Consider the following 9,380-nt stretch of genomic DNA (forward strand, 5'->3'; position numbering starts at 1 on the left):
TTGCAATGTTATACATATATATATATATATATTTTTTTCTTGCGGTACGCAGGCCTCTCACTGTTGTGGCCTCTCCCATTGCGAAGCACAGGCTCCGGACACTCAGTGGCCATGGCTTATGGACCCAGCCACTCTGCGGCATGTGGGATCCTCCCGGACCAGGGCACGAACCCGTGTCCCCTGCATCGGCAGGTGGGCTCTCAACCACTGCGCCACCAGGGAAGCCCTGGAATGTTATATTTAACATTGGTTTTCATCTTCATTAACCCCCTCACTTAGCACAGTGACTACCATAATATTAGGGGCTGAAATAGGTCCGCCGATTGAACACCTTGTGTTATAAAGACCCATGAGAACAGTGACTCTGTTGATTTCATTTTTATCTCTTGAGCATCTAGTATACTTCCTGGCTAAATGAATGTGAAATAGGTGAAACCAAACCTTTATATTTTGTGAATAACTTGTATATACATCAGCTTATTTCAGCCTTTCATAAGCTTCATGGACTAGTAGATAGTGTAGTTTATTATTATCCGCATTTTCTAGATGGGGAGACAAAGATCCAGAGAGATGAATTAACTTACTAAAATTAACTTAACTTACTAAAACTTATAACTATTTAGTGAAAACGGGGTAAGGGAGCTCATCTATTGTGAGTAATTGCCCTTAAGAATAGGTCTTGAGCTCACAGACATAGAAAACAAACTTATGGTTACCAAAGGGGAAAGGGGAGGGGAGGGGAGGGAAGGATAAATTGGAATTTGGGATTAACAGACACACACTACTATATATAAAATAGATAAACAGGTCCTACTGTATAGCGCAGGGAACTATATTCAATATCTTGTAATAACCTATTATGGAAAAGAATCTGAAAAAGAATATATATATGTATATCTGAATCACTTTGCTGTACACCTGAAGCTAACACAAAATTGTAAATCAACTATACTTCCATTTAAAAAAAGAGAAAAATAAGAAAAAAATAGGTCTTGAGGTAGTCTGCTCCCACTTCTAAACAGGGAAAAGAATGTTGCTGTGATTGCACATGGGTATTGGCAAGTACTTATTCCTCAGAGAGATTTGAGTGTGTGTGTATGTGTGTGTTTGGTGACATTCTTTCAACTCCTTCAAAGATGAGAAGACTGATTATTTATATGTCATCTAATGTTTAACAATTTCTTTTACACAATCTTTGTAACATGCTAACTAATATAAATAAGGCCTCTCTTCCCTTAAGGTGGCAAAATATTTCCCACAGCTTTTCCAATCTAACTTTTGGTGCAATGCTCAACAGCAGACAATCTAAATGGCAGTGTGGGGACTTCCCTAGTGGTCCAGTGGTTAAGACTCTGTGCTCTCAATGCAGGGGGCCTGGGTTTGATCCCTGGTCAGGGAACTAGATCCCACATGCCACAACTAAAGATCCTGCATGCTGCAACTAAAAGATCCCACACAGAGCAACGAAGATCCCACGTGCCGCAACTAAGACCTGACACAGCTAAATAAATAATATTAAGAAAAAGATAAAATAAATGGCAGTGTGATCATGGAACTGGCATGGAAATGGATCATGGAAATGGCAGTGTGATCATGATACTCTAGGGTTGCAAAACTATCCCAATGTTTGATTAAAAAAATTAGTGTCAGAACATTCTGGAAAAATATTTTATTTTGTTTTTTGTTTTTTCTTTTTGCGGTATGCGGGCCTCTCACTGTTGTGGCCTCTCCCGTTGCGGAGCACAGGCTCCGGATGCGCAGGCCCAGCGGCCATGGCTCACGGGCCCAGCCGCTCCGCGGCATATGGGATCCTCCCAGACCGGGGCACGAACCCGTATCCCCTGCATCGGCAGGCGGACTCTTAACCACTGCGCCACCAGGGAGGCCCTGGAAAAATATTTTAATTCATGTTAAAGAGGACCGCAACTGAGTATTTTCAGAAAAGCAAAGCTTTGGGAAGATAATATAAAATAACTTTTTTACACATTGCTAAAGGACTCTAGAGTATACTCTCCCTAAAGTAGTCCGTGTTCTACTTCATCCTAACTTGTAATGGTTTTCCAATAATACAGTAGCTTGATGTTGTCATTTTAAGTGGAAATCCACTCTGATCAAATCTTAAGTTTCTGCTCCAGTGCTTGATGAACTCCAGACATTTGTGCCTGCTGCTCTTTTTTCATTGATTAAAAACCTCCTGGCAGGTCACACGATCTTATCCTATTCAGCAATCAAAAAGCATCTGGGTCACTGCCAACATGCGGGAGGAAAGAGAAACGGGTGTGATGACCTGTTAAAATTAGTGAGCTTTATATCTAGAGGGCCTAGTGGATGGAAATATTTTGCTACCTTCTGAGTTCTTCCTTTGAATAAATTTTAAATGTGTTACATGAGAATTATTAAAGATGCTCTTTATTTCAGAGTCTTCCTAAGATCTTCCTCACATTGAGTACAGCTCCTGGAGTATTAAACCTATTTTGCTTTTCTAGGAATCAATCTTTTTCTGGGGGATGGGAGGTGGAAGGGTAAGTAAAATTAACAGCTGTTTCCTTCTTCCTTCCCTTCATCCATCCATCCAGCCATCTATCTTTCCTTCCCTCCTTTCTTTCCTTCCTTCCTTCTTTTCTTTCTTTATTAGGAGCAGCCCTAGCAGGAAAACACACAAACCAAAACCACTCCAAGAAAACCCAAACAATAACACCTGTCCAGGTCTTTGTTGGTAAAGTCTTGAGTTGCCCTACAGGGCAAGGGTGGATAGAAGTTTATACTTGCTGTCAATTTGGTGAGTGGTTATTGCTGGATAGGAAGAGGTTCCTTAAGACTGTGGTCAGGGAGGTGGCAATACTACTGTTGGTGGGAGGTATATGCTGGGGACTGATCAAAAAATATCCTCGGTCTTGCCTTGAGAGGACAGTGAGGATCCCCTGGGGTAAATCGTAGAGTCAGTGGAGGCATGGAGAAACCATGGCTTAAAGGCAGGTCTGTCTTCTTGCTTCCTGCCATATACTCTACAGAGCACTGGCACCTGGCAGATGGCAGAGAATCAGAATTCAATGGCATCATTGGGTAGCAGAATCATCAGTAATGATGGTATCCACCAGATATTAAGGATTAGCCATTCTCTCTCATTTTCTTGTGACTTAGTAAGCTCTGAGATTCCTATAAAAGCTGATAGGGGTGGAAGCTCCAAGAATGACTGATGGTGAGTGAGTGCCCTGTCAACTAGGAATATGAGAGCTCAGAACTAAGTTGGACTTAATTTAAAAAACAAAACCAAAAAATGTGCTATTTCTTGTACCAAAGCAATCAGGAACAAATTCATGCCTATCACAAGCACATTTAAAAAATGGAAGGATGCATCTAACCTCTGGGAAGTGGGATGGGGTTCAGAGGAGCTTTCACTTTTTACTTAAAATGTATGTGTGTGTGTGTGTGTATGTATCTGGGGGAAAGGATAATAATACTTTCCTTTCAAAACAAAAACAAAAGTCAATTTGGTTTGAGAAGAGGATCTGGAGATGCATAGATATCTTCAAAGTCATCTGGATCAGCCCTAAGCCTGATGCATATTCCTAGGCTGACTTAGAGCCTGGAAGCCCTAAATTCAGACATAGCTTTGAAGGGGATAAACTAGGAGAAAAGCAAAAACATATGATCTCTTCTACTCATTTTCCAATTCCACAAAGAACGTTTGCAAGGATGAATATTTTATACTGTTTCATAAACTGCAACTATATCACCAATTAAATACCACTTATTAATTTATTCAACATTTAGCAAATGTTTCTTGGTAGCCTATTATGTGCCAGGCACTTTTCTAGGCACTTAGGATACATAGCATAATAAAAATAAATTAATTAATTCTGCTCCTTCTGCCCATTTTAATTAGCTATTTTTTGTGTGCCTCCACACTGTTGGTATGGGACATACCATTCTACTATACTGTTTATCACATTTTATTAAAGTAATCAGTTTATGCAATTTGGGTTGAAAACGGCTTTTGTAGCATAAAGGCAGAAAATGTGAAAAGATGAGAATAATGGATTTGACTGCATAAAAAAAACTGCACAGAAAAAAATAAAATGTCATGGAAAATGATAAGGTAGGAGAAATATTTGCAACATAAATGACACACAGGTTTCTATCTGTAATATATAAAGAGTTCTTCCAGGACACTAAGCAACAAATCAATAACCAGTTGAAAAATCTCCAAAGGGCACAAACAGAAAACATATTAAAGAAGAAATACATAGCTAATAAATATATTTAAACATTTTAAACATTTATGCTCACTAGTAACCAAGGAAATGTAAATCTAAGCAGCAAGATACTATCTCTAGCTATCAAATTGGCAAAGACTAAAATTTTAAAAGCTCCAGTTCTAATTCTTTAACAGTTTCCCAACCTTCATACTGTTGACATTTGGGGCAGGATCATTCTTTGTTGTGGAGGGCTGTCCTGTGCATTGTAAGATGTTTAGCAGCATCCCTGCCCTCTACCCACTAGATGCCAGTAACACCCCCTTCCTGTTGTGACAGCCAAAAATGTCTCCAGGAATTACCAAATGTCTTCTGGGAGGCAAGATTGCCCTGAGTTGAGAACCACTGCTCTAAACTTATGGAGGTACTTGGCCTTCTTCCCACTCACGGTCACCTCTCTTACTTTCAGACCTGTGTACATTTTTTTTTTTTTCTTCTGCAAAAGGCGTTATTGTTTCCATTTGGTCCAAGGCTTGGGAGAGGGGTCCAGGGCGGTTACAAAGCTGCCTAGTGGCTGCAGAGCGGGGCTTCAGGCAGAAGCTCTGACACCAGAGGGGCTCCTCAGAGGCTGCTGGACTTCAGAGACTCCTGTTTGTGCTCGAGGGTGAGCCTTTCAAAGAGATACTCGCCCAGCACCGCCTGCGGACCAGCCAGCCTGCAGAGGTTGGTCAGGTGGTCGCCCATCTTCTTGATGAGTTTCACCTGCTCCTGCAGGAAGCGGCTCTCCAGGAAGTCACAGAGCTGTGGGTCTGCGCGGGCAGAACCCAGGGCATGCAGGTCCAAAAGCACCTGGTTCAGGTTCTTCTCCACAAGCAGGATGACTTCCATAGCGTCCTGGGTTTTACTCCGCTCATTTCGGGAGGCTTCTGCACGTCTTGGAGGAAGGCACGGCCGCCGTGCTGGTTTTGCATTTTCAAGAGATGCTGGGCACCCTTGAGCTTCTCCTCGGCCAATTCATGGAAAAAGTGGTCTCCAGAGCCACATCGTCCTGGTGGAAATAGGAGCCCAGAGAGAGGTAAGTGCAGGAGGCACACAGATGCATGTTGGTTAGGCAGTCGATTGCGGCCTCCACCTCAACGGAATAATTCTGATGAATCTGGGAGCTCATGGTTGAAGGGTAATAAGGAGTTAAGTTCAAAAAATAATGTTGGCTTGTCCTCGAGGCTGAGGATAGCTGAGTTGCTGGTTCTGAAGGTTACCACTGGAAAAAAGGTTGGAGGGTGATCGGAGGCTGGAGGAAGGGGCTGTCCCTGCCTCTGTTCCATCCAAACACTGTTGAAGCAAGAGACAGATCCCCAGGAGTGCAGAGCACACTGTTCAGATCTATGCATATTCTTGCTCCTGTGCATTTCCTTTCCTACTCTTATCATCTTTCATGTTTCTGTTGAGGCTTTTGAGAAACTTTCCATGACCTCTCAAGATGGGTTCCCATCGTGCCCTGCATTTACCCTGATCTCAGCACTTTTTACAGTCTTCTACTTTATGTAATTATTAACCATTCTCTTTTAATAGAACGTAAACTCTCCATAGGCCCATCCTAGCAAATTTTGCCTTTGTGGGCCTCTTTCTCCATAACAAATATTAAAATTATATTTTATGACTGCATTAGTATAAAGACTAATACAATCCAGCCAGGATTATATTCATTTTTTTCCTTCTCATCCTAAAGTAAATTAAAATATTTTGTAGATCCCTAAAAATTATTGTGGGTCCTAGGCACTGTGTTCACCATGCCTAATGGATAAGCTGGCCCTGGCTTCAAAAAGATGGACAGTGCCTGTCTTGGTCACTACTGTACACCCAATGCCTAGTACTAAGTAGCTGTTTAGTAAACAGTTCTCAAATGAATAAAATGATTAAAATTTTACTAAACAGGAAGTATTTCTAAATACTTGAACTACAAAAGACTTCCAATAAATTTAACAAAGTCAAGATATACTCATTTCATTAGATTTTGTTCCTAAATTCATTTGTGCTCTAGTTTTGACCTACTCGAAAAATGTTCTGCATTCTCTCATCATATTTATTATTAAAATATTTCTGATATGATTTTAAAAAAATTTAAACAGATCCTTGATCATCTAGCTTTCTACTTCATTCTGATCAAATACCTGTGGTTAAACTGAAAATATAGGCCCATGGTATATATCAGATTACTTTATGTGGATTCTTCCATAATTTTTCTACTGGCTTTCTTTTATTTTGAAAAATATGGCTATAATATTTAAATTTGCAAGTCTGGTAGGATGTGTAAGAGTTAACTGACAAGAGTCCATTTTGCTTTGCTGGTACTTAGAATTGTGGGTTTTGACAGTTTTGTGAATTTGCAATTTTGTCAGTTTACCTAAGGGGTCATCAAGCACTGCCATATTGATCTATGCTAACCAGCATATAGTCCCTGCCCTCAAGGAGTTCAAAGATTAGTGCTGTTCTTCAAACAGTTTCCTTTCTGGGATTAAAATGCATGCTTACAGTTAGCCCTCCTTATCCACAGTTTCCAAATCTGTGGATTCAACCAAAAGTGGATGAAAAATATTCAGAGAAAAACATTCCAGAAAGTTCCAAAAAGCAAAACTTGAATTTGCTATACACTGGCAAGTATTTACATAGATTTTACATTGTATTTACAACTATTTACATAGCATTTACATTGTATTAGCTATTATAAGTAATCTAGAGATGATTTAAAGTGTACAGGAGAATGTGCATAGGTTATATGCAAATACCATGCTATTTTTTAAAATAAATTTGTTTATTTTATTTATTTATTTTTGGCTGCATTGGGTCTTCATTGCTGCGCAGGCTTCTCATTATGGTGGCTTCTCTTGTGGAGCACAGGCTCTAGGTGTTTGGGCTTCAGTAGTTGTGGCACACAGGCTCAGTAGTTGTGGCTCACGGGCTCTAGAGCGCAGGCTCGGTAGTTGTGGCACATGGGCTTAGTTGCTCCATGGCATGTGGGAACTTCCCAGACCAGCGATCGAACCCGTGTCCCCTGCATTGGCAGGTGGATTCTTAACCACTGTGCCACCAGGAAAGTCCCACTATGCTATTTTATATAAAGGACTTGAGCATCCTCTGATTTTGGTAACCGTGGGGTGGGGGTGGGGGTCCCCAATCCCCTGTGGATACTGAGGGACAACTGTACATTAGTAATCAAAGGCCTACTAGGTATTTGTGGAATAAGAGCAAAATAATTGACAGTCTTGGGAGAAGAGTGCATCACAGGCATGTTTAAGCCAAGCAAACTACTCCTGTTCTACTCTACAGAATATCTTTCTAGCGATAGAATATTTATGTCCTCCTGCTCTGTTAGCCGCTGTTCAAAATGTCTTTCTACAACTAAGAGTCATGACGTTGTCCTTCTTGAATTAAATATACTTTTTTAAGACGTTGCAGTTCCCATGAGGACAGATATTATTCAGTGATAGCATTTTAGGTTGTGTGATTTGTGATGACATGGCTGAAAACTCTTTTGTTTCATTAATAACATTTCTCCCTTTGTAGGATAATCTTTAAACAGGTTTCCCACCATGTATTAAATCCAGCTAAAGAATGTGGTTTTAAGTTTGATTCCACAAAGGATGTGGCTTAATTTGGTTTCTATGAATCAGTCTCACCTCAATTAAGCCTCCCCTAATCCTGTTGGTCAGAATCAATTGCTTTGGGACTTCCCTGGTGGCACAGTGGTTAAGAATCTGCCTGCCAATGCAGGGGACACGGGTTCGATTCCTGGTCTGGGAAGATCCTACCTGCCGCAGAGCAACTAAGCCCGTGTGCCACAACTACTGAGCCTATGCTCTAGAGCCCAGAAGCCACAACTACTGAGCCCGTGAGCCACAACTACTGAAGTCTGTGAGCCTAGAACTCTTGCTCTGCAACAAGAGAAGCTACCACAATGAGAAGCCCGTGCACCGCAATGAAGAGAAGCCCCTGCTTGCTGCAACTAGCGAAAGGCCGCACGCAGCAACAAAGACCCAACGCAGCCAAAAATAAATAAATAAGTTAGTTAATTAATTAATTTAAAAACGAAGAATCAATTGCTTCTTTCCCTGAGCTCTCCCAGTGGGGTATTTGTATCTCTAGTATTTAGTTATTTGCCTAATTGTCTTATCTGTTACTAGAAGGAAGCAGGGACTCTCTTATTCCTCTCTATGCTCCCCTAAGCACCTAGCATATGCCTTGTACATAGTAGGTCTCAAAACATTTTTGCTGGATTAAAAATAATTTCGTAGAAGAAATAGAATTTGTAATACCCATGATATCCTGAGACCTTAATGCACTTTAATAGTATGGGTACGTGAGTGTATTTGGTGGAACTCCTGTGTGAAATCTACTTAGATTTTTTTTTTTCAAACAGGATTTTCATCAGCCAGGCAGCTTTTAGTGTTCGAAACCTTATCACTATGGGCAGTAAATATCTTTGAAAATGCCAAGTGAGGGTCATTGGGCTAATGGATTTATTCACTATGATATTCTAGGAAATTATGCCATCCAACTTGCCAGAAGTTGTTTCAAGGTCAAATACTGAAATATCTAAGTAGACTACAGGGGGGCCTGGAAGATTCTTTTTTGATAGTCTCGCCGATTTCTACATCTCTATTACCAACTCTGATTACATGTTTCTATCATCCAGTGTTCAGATGTACTTTCTTTACCACTCTTTCTATTTATAATTAGGATCCAGCACTTATTTGAATTTTCAGGTCACTGGATATTTCAGAAAATTTTACCCTTTGAGCAGCACTTCTTTGGCTCTAAAAACCAAGGAATAAAACCAGGAGGATGAAATAGTAACACTTCATTTGGAAATGGCTTCCTCTAGAGCAAGTGAACTCTGATTGGGAATTAGAATATGATCACACAGGTGCACTGAACGGGCTGAACAAACTCTCTTCTTACTGACAGATGTGTACTGATTGGCAAGTATTAAGACAATGGAAAATACAGCTTCCCCTCAGTCAGATCCTCTGAAAACATTATCCCTCCCTGGACACTTCCTGTCCAGTTATTCACTCAAGACAGGTCTTCAATCACCTGGCCAATTATAAAACACACCACTAGCTACCTGGTTACTCTCTGGCTTCCTATTTACTTTGACAGATCTCTGATCATTGGGTTCATTAA

The 9,380-nt window shown here is 40.6% G+C and overlaps 1 pseudogene; it reads right to left on the reverse strand.

Moving 5' to 3' along the window:
- Positions 1 to 4,817: 4,817 nt before the first annotated feature.
- LOC132481600 (ferritin light chain-like) lies at positions 4,818 to 5,364 on the reverse strand (annotated as a pseudogene).
- Between the last annotated feature and the right edge of the window lie 4,016 nt (positions 5,365 to 9,380).

The sequence above is a fragment of the Mesoplodon densirostris genome, chromosome X (assembly GCF_025265405.1).
Source record: "Mesoplodon densirostris isolate mMesDen1 chromosome X, mMesDen1 primary haplotype, whole genome shotgun sequence".
Classification (NCBI taxonomy): domain Eukaryota; kingdom Metazoa; phylum Chordata; class Mammalia; order Artiodactyla; family Ziphiidae; genus Mesoplodon; species Mesoplodon densirostris.